A 15,495-nucleotide genomic window follows, 5' to 3' on the forward strand; every position below is an offset into this window, starting at 1 on the left:
ACTGGCAGAGCTGGGATTTGAACACATGACCTCTGACTCCCAAGCCCGGGCTCTTTCCATTGAGCCATGCTGCTTCGGTCCAAATTGGAGACTGTGAGCCCCAGCAACTTACTACAGTGCCTGGCACATAGTAAGCACTTAACAATTACCTCAGTTATTATTATTATTGTTACCTGGAGCCTTTAGGCAAAAGAAAATGTAGGTCTGGAAAGAGGTGGTTAGGGGTGAGAGAGGAAAATACTGAGTCAGGGTGGAGAGGGAGGGAGGAGGGGATGAGAAATGAAAGAGGGAGAAAAAAGAAAGAGAGAGAGAGAGAGGAAGAAAGGGAGAAACAGAGAGGGGGAACTGTGGGGAAAAGTTAGTTGTCTTCCATCAGTAGAAGTAAAAGTAGAAGTGGTCACCCCAGCTGATGTGGTCCTTCACAGGCCTAGAATACGGGAGGTTCTTTGCTTAGGAGAAAGAAGAACATGGATCTTAGAGTCAGAAGACCTGAATTAAAATCACCGCCATCATCATCATCATCATCAGTGATATTTATTGAGTGCTTATGATAATAATCAATCAATCAATCAATCGTATTTATTGAGTGCTTACTGTGTGCAGAGCACTGTACTAAGCACTTGGGAAGTACAAGTTGGCAACATATAGAGACAGTCCCTACCCAACAGTGGGCTCACAGTCTAGAAGGTGTAGACAGAGAACAAAACCAAACATATTAACAAAATAAAATAAATAGAATAGATATGTACAAGTAAAATAAATAAATAGAGTAATAAATATGTACAACCATATATACATATATACAGGTGCTGTGGGGAAGGGAAGGAGGCAAGATGAGGGGGATGGAGAAGGGGACGAGGGGGAGAGGAAGGAGGGGGCTCAGTCTGGGAAGGCCTCCTGGAGGAGGTGAGCTCTCAGTAGGGCCCCGAAAGGGAGGAAGAGAGCTAGCTTGGCGGATGGGCAGAGGGAGGGCATTCCAGGCCAGGGGGATGACGTGGGTATTTGTTAAGCACTTACTATGTGTGAAGCACTGTTCTAAGTGGTGGGGCGGATACAAGGTGATCAAGTTGTCCCACGTGGGGTTCACAGACAATCCCCATTTAACAGATGAGGCAACTGAGGCACAGAGAAGTTAAGTGGCTTGCCCACGGTCACACAGCTGACAAGTGGCAGAGCTAGGATTCGAACCCATGACCTCTGGCTCCCAAGCCCGTGCTCCTTCCACTGAGCCATGCTGCTTCTCTATTATTATGTGCAGAGCACTGTACTAAGCACCTGGGAGAGTACAAGCATAGAGAAGCAGTATGGTCTAGTGGATAGCACATGGGCCTGGGAATCAGAAGGTCATGGGTTCTAATCCTGAATCTGCCACTTGTCTGCTGTGTGACCTTGGGGAAGTCACTTCACTTCTCTGGGCCCCAGTTACCTCAACTGTAAAATGGGGATTGAGACTGTGAGCCCCACACGGGACAGGGACTGTGTCCAACCCAATTTACTCGTATCCACCGCAATACGTAGTACAGTGCCTGACATAGAAAGCACTTAACAAGTACCACACTTGTTATTATTATTACAACACAACAAGCCCAGCTCTGCATGGTTCACGTACACAATCTAAAGTTTTATTGGAGATTGGCTCATACTTGCTTCCTGGAAATCTCATATAGCTACAGTTTTACCCTGTTAGTATGTGATGTTTGGGTTTTTTTTTTCCCACAGGAATGCATCAATTCTTGAATGACTTTTCGTGGCACAAGGCCAGTGGTGCAGAAAGTCAAGTTTGACTCCAGTTTGACCCCTGAATAGTTAAGAAAAAGAGCTTAGGTCCACGGGGACCTAAAACTTTAGGTCAGGTAAGTGAACAACAAGGCACTCCCTGAAAAAAGAGTATTTAGAAAAAGGAAATTGTTGAAGGTCTTGCCGTGATTCACACCTGAGAAGAAAGCCCCAACATCAAAGAGCCAAATAGGGAATAATACATCATTTTTCCCATAGCTATTTTCATGCTAAGTAATCAGAGTGAATAAATGGGCAGAATTCCAGAGTTCTAATGAAAGAGGGTCTCATCTTGAAAGGCTGAAAAAATCGGTGGATTGTGCCATATCAATGCTGACTATGATTGGGAAGGAGAGTTTCCGATTCCGGCTCTTAGCATTCAATTCATATCACTTTAGTTATTATTGATACTCATTAGGGCATTTACTTCCCAAGCGCTTAGTACACTGCTCTGCACACAGTAAGCGCTCAATAAATGCGATTGATTGATGGATTGATTTACACAGTGCAAAGCACTCACAAACTCTGAGGAATCAAATCATGACTCCAAGCCACAAGAGATTCACAGAGAGGTGAGGAAGAATGCAAAGAACAAAGGGATGTGATGAAAACAACAATGAGAAGTAAAGCTTGAAAATAAAATTATTAATATTATTATTATATTTAAGTATATATATATATATATATACACTTAAAAAGATAGCAATTAAAAAGCATGTGAAGGGATGTCCTGGGACTCAGACCACTCCAGACTGACCATCCATGGTGATACAGCTCCCAACACATTAATAATAATAATGATGATGATGATTATGGTATTTGTTAAGCACTTATTCTGTGCCAAGCACTGTTCTAAGTGCTGGGGTATGTACAAGGTAATCCCGCGTGGGGCTCACAATCTTAATCCCCCTTTACAGGTGAGATAACAGAGGCACAGAGAAGTTAAGTGACTTGCCCAAGGTCACACAGCAGACAAGTGGCAGAGCCGGAATTAGAATCCATGTTCTCTAACTCCCAAGCTTGTGCTCTTTCCACTGAGCCAGTTGACCAGGTTCAGTTCCAGGGATGCTAGGTAGAAAAGGGAGAACTGACCTGGATATTGAATGACCCTGGAGCATACAGTGCCTTGACGGCACACAGGCTACAGGCTGGTTGGTTCTTGGATCTGAGAAGCAGCTTTGACCTAGTGGAAAGAGCACGGGTTTGGGAGTCAGAGGACCAGTTCTAAACCTGGCTCTGCGCTTAATAAGCGTTTAATACCTGCTTTGTGTGGGCAACTCACTCAACTTCTTTGTGCCTCTGTTCTCTTATCTGCAAAATGGAGATTAAGACTGTGAGCCCCACGTGGGACAACCTGATCACCTTGTATCCCCCCCAGCGCCTCCCCCTTTTAGACTGTGAGCCCACTGTTGGGTAGGGACTGTCTCTATATGTTGCCAATTTGTACTTCCCAAGCGCTTAGTACAGTGCTCTGCACATAGTAAGCGCTCAATAAATACGATTGATGATGATGATGATGATAGTAAGCACTTTACAAATGCCATCATTATTATTATTGTTATAAACTATTGTATTGTTATATTGTACTTTCCCAAGCACTACGTACAGTGCTCTGCACACAGTAAGCGCTCAATAAATATGATCGACCATCAGACTCAAAAGGGGAGAGTTTTAGGCATAAATGTGAGAGAGGAGTGAAAATTGGGAAGTAGTGTGTCCTAGTAGATAGAGCACTGGCCTGGGAATCAGATGGATCTGGGTTCTAGTCCCGGCTCTGCCACTTGTATGCCAAGTGACCCTGGGCATGTTGCTCAGTTACCTCATCTGTAAAATTGGGATTAAGACAATGAGTCCAATGAGAGACATGGACTGTGTCCAATCTGATTCGCTTGTATAGTGCTTAGTACAATTCCTGGCCCCTCTAAGGATCATCATCATCATCATCAATCATATTTATTGAGCGCTTACTGTGTGCAGAGCACTGTACTAAGCGCTTCGGAAGTGCAAGTTGGCAACACATAGAGACAGTCCCTACCCAAGAGTGGGCTCACACCTGGAGGGTTGCCAGTACTCTACCTGTCTTGGCTACGGGAGGGAGAGTTGGGCAGAGGCATACCCATTCTATTCCTAGCTTGGGGGGTGGCTAGTGAGTGGAAGGCAATCTGCTACAACTTAAAACTCTCCTGTTCTGGGCAGCAGCAGCCTAGAAGAGAGTCGAGGGGTGGAGGGTATTCAAGTTTACTGAGTGGAGGAAGGCAATGGTAAACCCACTTCCATATTTTTACACTACCAGAATGATCACAGACAGAGGTGGGGCATTCTGGGGGAGATGTGTCCATGGAGTCGCTATGGGTTGGAAATGACAGCATAAGACAAGACAATGACTGGCCCATAGTAAGCGCTTAACAAATGCCTTAAAAAAGTTACACTGTTTGCAGGAGGTGAGCATGTAGGATAGGAAACAGGGACAGAGATGGGAAAGAAAGAGGAGAGAGTTTATGAGGGACAACGAGGAGTTGTTCTCTGGCTGTATTAAGTGCAATGTGTCAGGAGGAAATGTGACAGTAGAGCAGGGGGTAGAATATATAGATTTGGGGTCATATGCAGAGTGTAAACTCCTTGAGGGCAGGGATCATGTCTCCTAATTCTACTGTGCTTCCCCCAGTGCTTAGTTCAGTGCCCTGCACACAGGTGGCATGCAGTGAATGCTAATGACTGACTGATAGTTAAAATCAACGAAGTGGATGGATGCCTATAAAGAGTGAGTGTAAAGTGAATAGAACCCACTTGCGTATTCTTTCCCAGTGCTTAATATAGTGCTCTGTACACAGAAAGTGCTTAAGGAATACCATTACTACTACTACTACTATTACTACTACTACCACTAAAACAAAAATTAAGCCCCATGAGGGACACACAACAGAGAAAAAGGAATGCAGGGAAGGACAAAATTGAGAAGGAGTGGTTGGAAAATTAGAATGCAAACCAGGAAAATATCATGCCTGTAAAACCAAGGTTGAGAGAGTATGTAGGATGGGGAGGAGAGTGTGGTCAACTGTTTCAACAGCAATGGAAGATTCAGGAGAATAAGGACAGATAAGAGACATATTTTGCCAGAAGGTGGTTGCGGGAATCTTCCATACCATTGCCTTAGTAGAGTGAATAGAGTTGAAGATTTAAAACAGAGTTGGAAGAGAAGAGAAGATTCTGTCTTTGGGGATAGCTGATAGACAAGGTGGACTAAAGAGATTTTTTATTCAGTTTGGAGATATGGGCATCTTTGAAGGCAGATGAGAAATAGCAGAAAAGTGAGAGACTGAAGATAGCGGTAAGGGTAATGAGGAAAGTTAGAGCAAGCATGTCGAAGAGGTGAGAGAAGATGGTGTCCCCAACTAAGAGAGATGGAGATTTGAGCAGATGGGAAGTACTTTTAGAATCCTGAATTTGCCAGACAGACTTAACAGTTTCCACAATAACGATGGATTTGTCTGGACTGAAATACGCAATGTCTCATTTCATAACTCATTTCGAACCACTTACTTATAGCTCTCTGTCAATGAGAGAACTCAGAGTTTGTGATTCTTAGCGTATGAAAACCTCTAGGCAGCTGATTACACTCTCAGTAACATTTAATTCAATGGACCAAAAAAGCAGTGGAATTTTATGGGCAGTGGATTGCTAGCGTTAACTTGTCCATTTTTTTGTGGGTCATACAAGGCAATGTTTTCCAATTCTCTGTGCTTTCATACGGTGAAAACAATAGCATCTTCCCTGCCTACATCAGTGCTGTACTGATTTTTGGTTTCTTTAAACTGTGTGGAAAAAAGTACCTGTAATAAAGCATCTGATTTGTTAAAATCACAGAATATGCAAACTGTATTATAACTATGGAATTTGTTAAGTGCTTGCTTTGTGGCAAGCACTGTTCTAAGTGCTGGAGTATTACAAGTCAATCAGGTTGGACACAGTCCCTGTCCCACATGAAGCTCATAGTCTCAAGGGGAGGAAGCACTAGACTGTGAGCCCGTTGTTGGATAGGGATTGTCTCTAGATGTTGCCGAATTGTACTTTCCAAGCGCTTAGCACAGTGCTCTGCGTACAATAAAGTGCTCAATAAATATGACTGAATGAAGTATTGAATCCCCATTTTAGAGATGAGGGAACTGAGGCCCAGAGAAGTTACTTTGTTGTGGGTAGGGAATGTGGTTATTGTTATATTGCACTCTCCCAAGTGCTTAGTACAGTGCTTGGCATACAGTAAGCACTTGATAAATACAATTGAATGAATGAAGTTATGTGACTTGCCAAGGTCACCAAGCAAGCAATTGGCTGATTCAGGATTAGAACCCATCTCTTCAGGCCCATTCTCTTTTCACTAGGCCACACTACTTCATTATTACTGGTGAATCTATGAGATTTTAGGTACAATACATTTCAAGTATATTTATATTTATTTATCTCAATGAACAATAAAAAACCTATTTACATGAACACATTTTCTTTTTAAGTTGATTTTGGGTGTAAAGAATAATGAATGGCTCTATTTTCCTAAATTTGAGGCATTTCCACATTTACATTTCCTTTCTCTTTCCACCCAGGCAATTTCAAGGTTCAATCTATTTTCCCATATTATTGGGAGAAAAAAAATCCATCATACTAGCTAATATAGCATTGATTTGCTGTGACCTTTTATGGAATGAATTTTGGAACAATCATTCTCCTGCTGGGTAAACAGTGGGAGGTCATTTCAGTAACAAGGGTTGGGTTAAATAATGGAACAGGTGACTAGAAATAGTGCATTTACTGGGAAGAACAGGTTTTATGCTGTTACTACTACAAAATGTAATGATACACAATGAAAGTACCAAATGCAGGGTAGTCTGGGAAAGGACTTAGATTATTGACAATATAAGGGGCCAATTTGAGAGAGATGACAAAATGTTTTCCAAATAGATCTTCCTTCATTCTAAATTTTAACGAGAGTACTGAGGTGAGACCAAAGCGATAGCAGCGAAAGAACCTAAAGCATTTCTCTGGGGTGGACACGAACCCTCTTAATTGTGTCCCAGAGACTTTGAATTCCCCTTCCAAATACCTCTGAACAAGGATGCTGATTCTGAGCAACTGGAACCATTGCAGAGGGAGATAATAATAATGATGGCATTTATTAAGCGCTTACTATGTGCAAAGCACTGTTCTAAGCGCTGATGGGGGAAATGAAAATTCAAATGTGGGACTTTAAAGATTTCCAATGTCATTTCCTCAATCAATCAATCAATCAATCAATCGTATTTATTGAGCGCTTACTATGTGCAGAGCACTGTACTAAGCGCTTGGGTAGTACAAATTGGCATCACATAGAGACAGTCCCTACCCAACAGTGGGCTCACAGTCTAAAAGGGGGAGACAGAGAACAGAACCAAACATACCAACAAAATAAAATAAGTAGGATAGAAATGTACAAGTAAAATAAATAAATAAATAAATAAATAGAGTAATAAATATGTACGTGGATCTGCCCCAAACTGGACTGTCCAGCATAAAAATGGTTGACAGACCACCCTCCCTGGTATCCACTTGGGCCAAGAGTGAGAGGCATTTTGGCTTAGTACAGTGACTGGCACATAGTAAGAGCTTAACAAACACTATTATTATTATTATTATTATTATTATTATTATTATTATTATTATTATTATTATTATTACTGGAAGAGAGCATGGGCCCGAGAGGCAGAGGTTCTAATCCTGGCTCTGCCACTTGCCTGCTTTGGGACCTTGGGCAATTCACTTGACTTCTCTGTGCCTCAATCAATCAGCGGTACTTATTTATTCATTCATTCAATCGTATTTATTGAGCACTTACTGGGTGCAGAGCACTGTACTAAGCAATTGGGAAGTACAAGTTGGCAACATATAGAGACGGTCCCTACCCAACAACGGGCTCACAGTCTAGAAGGGGGAGACAGACAACAAAACAAAACATATTAACAAAATAAAATAAATAGAATAGTAAACATGTACAAGTAAAATAAATAAAATAATAAATCTGTACAAACATATATACAGGTGCTGTGGGGAGGGGAAGGAGGTAGGGTGGGGGGGAAGGGGAAGGGGAGAGGAAGGAGGGGGCTCAGTCTGGGAAGGCTTCCTGGAGGAGGTGAGCTCTCAGTAGGGCTTTGAAGGGAGGAAGAGAGCTAGCTTGGCAGATGTGCGGAGGGAGGGCATTCCAGGCCAGGGGGAGGATGTCGGCCGGGGGTCGACGGTGGGACAGGCGAGAACGAGGCACAGTGAGGAGGTTAGCGGCAGAGGAGCGGAGGGTGTGGACTGGGCTGTAGGAGGAAAGAAGGGAGGTGAGGTAGGAGGGGGCGAGGTGATGGACAGCCTTGAAGCCGAGAGTGAGGAGTTTTCGCCTGTTGCTTAGGTTGACTGGTAGCCACTGGAGATTTTTGAGCACTTACTATGTGCAGGGCATTGCACTAAGCACTTGGAAGAGTACAACGGAATTAGCAGACACGTTCCCTGCCTATAACAAGCTTACAGTCCAGAAGGGGAGCCAGGCATTAATATTAATACATAAGTAATCTATAATATATAACTTAAAGATATGTGCGTAAGTGCTGTGGGGTTGGGGGTAGGGTGAATATCAAATGTCCAAAGGTCACAGATACAAGTGCACAGATAATACAGAAGGGAGAGTAAGCAGGGGAAGGGCTTAATCGGGGAAGGCTTCTTGGAGGAGAGGTGACCTTAATAATGTTTTGAAGGTGGAGAGAGTGGTGGTCTGACATATCTGGAAGGGGAGGGAGTTCCAAGCTAGGGGCATAATGTGTGAAAGGAGTCAGTGACACAACAGATAGTTTCCTTATCTGTAAAATGGGGATTCAATACTTGTTCTCCTTCCTACTTTGACAAGGACTTTGTAAAACCTGATTCTCTCGTATCTACCCCAAGGCTTAGTACAGTGCTTGGCACACTGTAAGCGTTTAACAAATACTACAGTTATTATTGATACACATTCAAACTTTTGCTATAGCAGTTTTTTTTACAGCATTAACTCTTAGTCAATCCTTAGTGCAAGGCCTGGATTTATCATTAGTCATGGGGATGTGTAAGATGACTTTTAGTGGTCTGTAGTACACGTCTGAGTACACAGTTGCATTTTGAAGACAAAGAAACGGAAACAGAAGGCTAACGGAGATCCAGAACAGATAATGATGATGACGATGGCACTTGTTAAACACTTTCTATGTGCCAAGCACTGTTCTAAGCACTAGGTAGATACAAGTTAAACAGCTTGGACCCAATCCCTTTTCCCACGTGGGGCTCACAGTCTTAATCCCTATTTTACAGATGAGGGAACTGAGGCACAGAGAAATTAAGTGACTTGCCCAAGGTCACACAGCAGACAAGTGGCGGAGACAGAATTAGAACCCAGGTCCTTCTGGCTCCCTGGCCTGTTCTTTATCCACTAAATGTACAGCCCACTGGGTAATGCTCTCCTGAGTGTAGATTTTACCTTAGCTACTGATGGTCATGGCATGTTGAGGATTGAGGAAAACTGCCTCGAAGGCTAAAATGCTATTTATTTCGATGAATGCACCCAGCCATCCCTGTGCTTAGGGTTTTGACTGTTTATTGGAAGACTGAAGTGGAAACGGAAGGGAGTAGAAGGAAGGTGGAATTCTGAAAGTGCAGAAGAGTGTGGAAATATACGAGGGGAATTTGGACTGGATCTGAGTTTCATTCTTTATTTCTCAGTTGTGGCTGTGGGAGGATGCTGTTAATAGGCTGAATTCTCTTTTTATCTAGTCATCAGGCAGCCCTAAGCAATCTCTCGGGAGTGATACGTGCAGGGGATGCCCTAGGAAGATCCATTTATCAGCTGCTAAAACTCAGAGGCCCAGTACATCTGGGTGAGTAGTATTTTTTAATGTTGAACAAGATCATTCCTGCAAAGCATTAACTTCTGTGAAGTCAGAAATAAATATAAAATTTTACTAACTCTATCTGTAAAATGTTCCTGTCCTACCTCATAGAAGAACAGAAAAGTATTAATGCACTGAAGGGGATGAAATCTATATCTATATATAGAGAGAGATGTAAAATCATTATTACTAATCAGACCTAAAAATTATATAATTACTTTGTTCTTTTGATTTTTCTGGAATTAACTATAACCATTCTAAATTCTCAATCAGACATGATTAATGCTAAGTAATGACACTTTCTAAGGAGCTAAATTCCTTGTCCTAGATTGTAAACATACTTTCGTTATTCATCAAGGTATGGTTTATTCTTGATGTATTTTATTTTCTCTGAAGATTACAGATTATTTATTTTGGTCCTTCCTTAATAGAAATTCAATTAAGATAAATTTGGATGCACTGAGGGTAAAATGCCAGGTTGTAACTTAGCTGTTACATTTACAGTTTATCCCTGCTTAGTATAAAAAAGCCATCATATCCCATGATGCAGGGTGAAATCATTATTTACAAAATAGCAACAAACATCTTGGTTTGAGGTAGGTGCAATTAAATGCCAGGACTTCAGTGAGCTAACATTGTCCAAAACTGCTTCACAGTGGGATTGTTATCCCTTAAGTGAAAGTCCTTTGTTTAACGTACAGTGGAGGAAGACATTACTTGCTCTACTGGAAACATTTTACCTAGCACCTATGGGTATTATCTGGATTCTTATAAACATAAGTTTTAGGGAGAAAGTAGTACCTGCATGTTGAGGCATAAAATCCACTCTTTCAGAGTCATATGGCATAACACACCCTATATTCTCAGGGGCTTTTGTGGTCAGTGACTCAATGACCATATGGAAAGAAAGATCATCTGGCATTTATAAACCAGATATGTACAAGGCTAAGAGAAAATGTATGAGAACCACTAATAACATTTATGTTAGGTCTTCAGCTCGGGCCCTCTTTAAGTGTGACCTGATTTGAGAAGAAGCTTACTTAGAACTACACTCGATAGTAATTTAGCTGTCTTTTCATTTCTGGAGGTAACATTACTTGGTGATGAGATCTTCTCTGTATATGTGGGTATGGCTGATAGGACAGGTGTACAAATGACCATCATTCCACATCATGGGAAGTAGCCTGGTCTAGTGAGCATGAGACTGGGTGTCCCAGTTTCACCACTTGTCTGCTGATTGATGTTGGGCAAGTCACAACTTCTCTGTGCTTCTGTTACCTCATCTGTAAAATGGCACTTAAGATTGTGAGCCCACGTGGGACATGGACTGTGTCCAAGTTGACTAGTTTATATCTATCCCAGCACTTAGTACAGTGCCTGGCACATAGTAGGTGCTGAACATATACCATAAAAAAAAATGGGGCTATGTCTAGTTCTTTGATACATGGATATGCTTACCACTTGTAAGTCCCATCTCTCTTTGGAGACGGCTCTCCCGATTTTCCTGGTGTCCTGATCTTCACATAGTATGGAGCTTTGGCATCCCACCAACAGTAGTGCAGGTGTGATAGTCTGTCTCAGAGATTCCCCCATTTGTTGTTCATTTCAGTCAGTTCTTGGAGCTAGAGTTCCATGTTCAGTGCAGCTACCAGGATCTTTCGGAACTCCTTACGGGTTTTTGTATTCATCAGGAACTTGGTATTTCGCCTTCATGATGGTTTGGATCCAACTTTCGAGACACTGATCATGCTGAAACCTCTGGTCTGAAATTTAGAAGTTAACAGTCAGTTCAGCCTTTCAATGGTGGCAGTGATAAATATATCCTCCAGATCCTGCTGATCCATGATGCCATTACATAGACTAGAGTCATTCTCTTGATACATTCCTCTTAATTATTAGGTGGGGGAAAATATATATTCTAGTACATATAGAATTGCCTAAAATACAATGTATGGAACTGTCTATCATATTCGAAGATGGCTGTAATTGCAGTGTGATATTACAGATTGGCATAATGTGGAAATCAGAAGGACCTGCATTCTAATCCCAGCTCTGCCTCTTGTCTGCTGTGCAACCTTGGGCAAAGTCAATTGACTTCTCTGGGCCTCAGTTACCTCATCTGTAAAATGGGGTTTAAGACTGCGACCCCTATGTGGGACATGGACTAAGCCTAACCCGAGTAAATTATACCTACCCCAGTGCTTAGTACAGTGCCTCACACATAGGAAGTGCTTAACAAATGCTATTAAAAAAAATACATTGATGAGCAAGTGTGCTTGAAAAGTCCTATGAATAGCTGACAATATGTTCCACACTGAAAACATCCAATTTTTTAACTTCATGAGGGTGACTTCTCAATATGTAACTGAAAAAATGGAAATACCCAGTAGTAGTAATAGTATTCATTAAACTACATTAGCTATCTAAATTTATGCACAGAATAAGATGTAGAGTTCTGATGCAGCAAACACCTGGTGACGGTTTGTAATTTCTGCACAAGTCCAATGTTCCTGAAAGTATTTGTTAACTGCAAGAACATTTGTGTGTGTGCGCTTCTGCTTATAAAAGAAATGCTGCTGAAAAGAAATGCAGTGTGGACAGGTAAGGACAACTTCTGAGAAAGTAAATGCTCACAATAATAATTATGGTATTTGTTAAACTCCTACTATATGTCAGGTACTGTGCTTAGTCCCTGGAGTAGATACAATAAAATCAGGTTGGATGCAGTCCTTGTCTGACATGGGGCTCACAGTCTAAGTAATAATAATAATAATAATAATAATAATAATAGTGGCATTTATTAAGTGCTTACTATGTGCAAAGAACTGTTCTAAGTGCTGGGGAGGATACAAGGTGATCAGGTTGTCTCATGGGGGGCTCACAGTCTTATTCCCCATTTTACAGATGAGGTAACTGAGGCACGGAAAAGTTAAGTGACTTGCCCAAAGTCACACAGCTGACAATTGGTAGCGCTGGGATTTGCACCCATGACCTCTGACTCCAAAGCCCATGCTCTTTCCATTGGTCCACACTGCTTCTCTAAGTAGGATTTAATCCCCATTTTACAATGAGGAAACTGAGGTGCATAGAAGTCAAGTGACTTGTCCAAGATCACACAGCAGGCAAATGGCAGAGCAGGGATTAGAACCCAGCTCCTCTGACTTCCAGGGCCATTCTTTCTGCTAGACCATGCTGCTTCTTTGAAGTCTTCCAGACCTTCTTAGCAAAAGATAATTCAGGAGATATGGGAAAATTGCACTCACCTATTTTTAGGCATGATCACCAGCCCTGAAAGACATAGGGACAAAGCAGTCTCAGACTTGTATGTGTTGGATTATAATATTCATAGCCATCTGTATTTTCTTACCCAATATCTAACAATAGCATACCAGACCCAAATATTGAATACTGTAGTTGGCAGCAGCAACGGCTGCAGTTATTTTTATGAATTTATAAAAACCGGGGTCCCAGCAGACATCAATTCTTTGCTGACTTCATTACACCCCTGTACATAGAAAAACACAGGGACTTTAACTCACATCTAATGAGCTTTTGTACTGAGGTTGAAGAAGAATGGATACACTTTAAAATGGATTTGCTTTGCTTTGGCCTCAGCGACTCTCAGAAAGCTTTTCTAACTGCTTGCAAATTTTGTAGCCATGAAACATAGCAGATATAGAAGCTGGTTTATTGAAAAGACAGTCACTCAAATTTTTTAGCATCTTAAAATAAAGTGATGCATAGGTGCCCAGGTAGATATAACAGAATTAATTTTTGGCTAATAAGATAAAAAGTTTAAGACCAATTTAGAAACAAAGCTCAGTCTACTCAGGTTAACGTGAAAAAATGGATAGATGGAACATTACATTGTGTGTTGTGTGTGTGTGTGTGAGAGCGAGAGACAGAGAGAGAGAGACAGAGACAGAGAGAGGAAAAGCTGACATGATTTGAGTGTGGAGAGGAGATTACTGTTGGAGAGATCTTTGTTGGGTGTGTGGATGAATGTGGCTAAAGTGAATGCATTGTAATAATAACAATAATGATATTCCTCAAGTGTTTAGTTTGTGCTAAGCACCGTCCTCAGTGTGGGGTAGATGAAATATAAACAGATAAGACACAGTCCTTGCCCATACTCAAGTCTCACAATTAAAGGGTGGGAGAACAGACATTCACTCCCCGGTTTACAGATGAGGTAACAGAAATATAGAGAAGGGACTTTCAAGTTCACAGAGCAGGCAAGAGGCAGAGCCAAGATTAGAACCCAGGTTTCTTGACTTCCACGCCCACGCTCTTTCCATTAGGTCACCCTGCTTTTCCACGCTGAAAGGTTTACAATGTATTTCACATTGTGAGCACTATACATATTCCCTCCTGCTACACTGTTGCATTATTTCACACAGAGTGTTATGTCACTTATTTATAGGTCACAATCTTCACGAAGGACCTGGTCTAAGAGTCGCTCTGTTTCTGATAGTTGCATGCCAGGCTGACCTGTCTCCTGCTGCTCTCTCCTGATTCTTCACCGCTGTGTCACATCACTTGAGGTTTTAGCCTCACTGTGCTTTTAAAGTGTTTCTTTTTGTCCACCCCATTTATGGTTTTCCCATTTCAGTTCCCCATACTGCAGGTGTTTGGGCACCTTGCTGTCATTCATTCTCCTCACATCTCTCACCCAGTGAAGGTATGTGACAAGTATTGTTCCAATGCCAGTAGACTGAATACATCCCAGGACCTCTTTGTTTTTGAACAGGTGGTATTGTACTAAGGGGAAATTTCTCTGTGCAGTTCTCTTTCACTAAATGCTTCTCCAGAAAACTATGTAATGGCTTTTTTTGGGGGGAATAGTATTTGTTAAGGGGTAACTATGTGCCAGGCACTGTACTAAGCACTGAGTAGGTACAAGCTAATCAGGTTGGATACAATCCACATCCCACATCCAGTTTTAATCCCCATTTACAGATGAGGTAACTGACACAGAGAAGTTAAGGGGCTTGTTCAAGGTCACACAGCAGACATAGTAATAATGATAATAATGTTAGTATTTGTTAAGCGCTTACTATGTGCCGAGCACTGTTCTAACTGCTAGGGCAGATACAGAGTAATCAGGTTGTCCCATGTGGGGCTCGCAATCTCAATCCCCATTTTACAGATGAGGTAACTGAGGCACTGAGAAGGTAAGTGACTTGCCCAAAGTCACACAGCTGACAAGTGGCAGAGCTGGGATTAGAACCCATGACATCTGACTCCTAAATCCGTGCTCTTTCCACTAAGCCATGCTGCTTCTCTGGCAGACATATGGCGGAGCTGGGATTAGAACTCAAGTCCTCAATGCCTTCCTTCCCCTTTCCATATTTTTTTTTTAATTGGAAGTAAGAAATAATGAACTCTGAGGTCAATTTCTGGGTCAACTGTAATAGTGCCACCAACCAGTAGAAAGATCCCCTAAGACAATAGGAATTTGAGTGTCAGAAGCATGAACCAGTTTCTAGTGTTTTCCCAGGTGTCTTCAGCAGGGAGCTCATTCATTCCCACAGCTTCAAATACCACCTCTATGCAGATGATAACCAAAGCTACATCTCCAACCCTGATCTCCCTCTCTCCAATCTCACATCTCCTCCTGCCTTCAAGACATCTCTACTTGGATATCCTCCTGTCACTTCAAACTTAACATGTTCAAAACAGAGCTCCTTAGCTTCCCACCCAAACCGTGTCCTCTCCCTGATTTTCCCAACACTGTAGATGGCACCATCATCATCATCATCATCAATCGTATTTATTGAGCGCTTACCACTAT

This window comes from Tachyglossus aculeatus, chromosome 18 (assembly GCF_015852505.1).
Source record: "Tachyglossus aculeatus isolate mTacAcu1 chromosome 18, mTacAcu1.pri, whole genome shotgun sequence".
Lineage (NCBI taxonomy): Eukaryota > Metazoa > Chordata > Mammalia > Monotremata > Tachyglossidae > Tachyglossus > Tachyglossus aculeatus.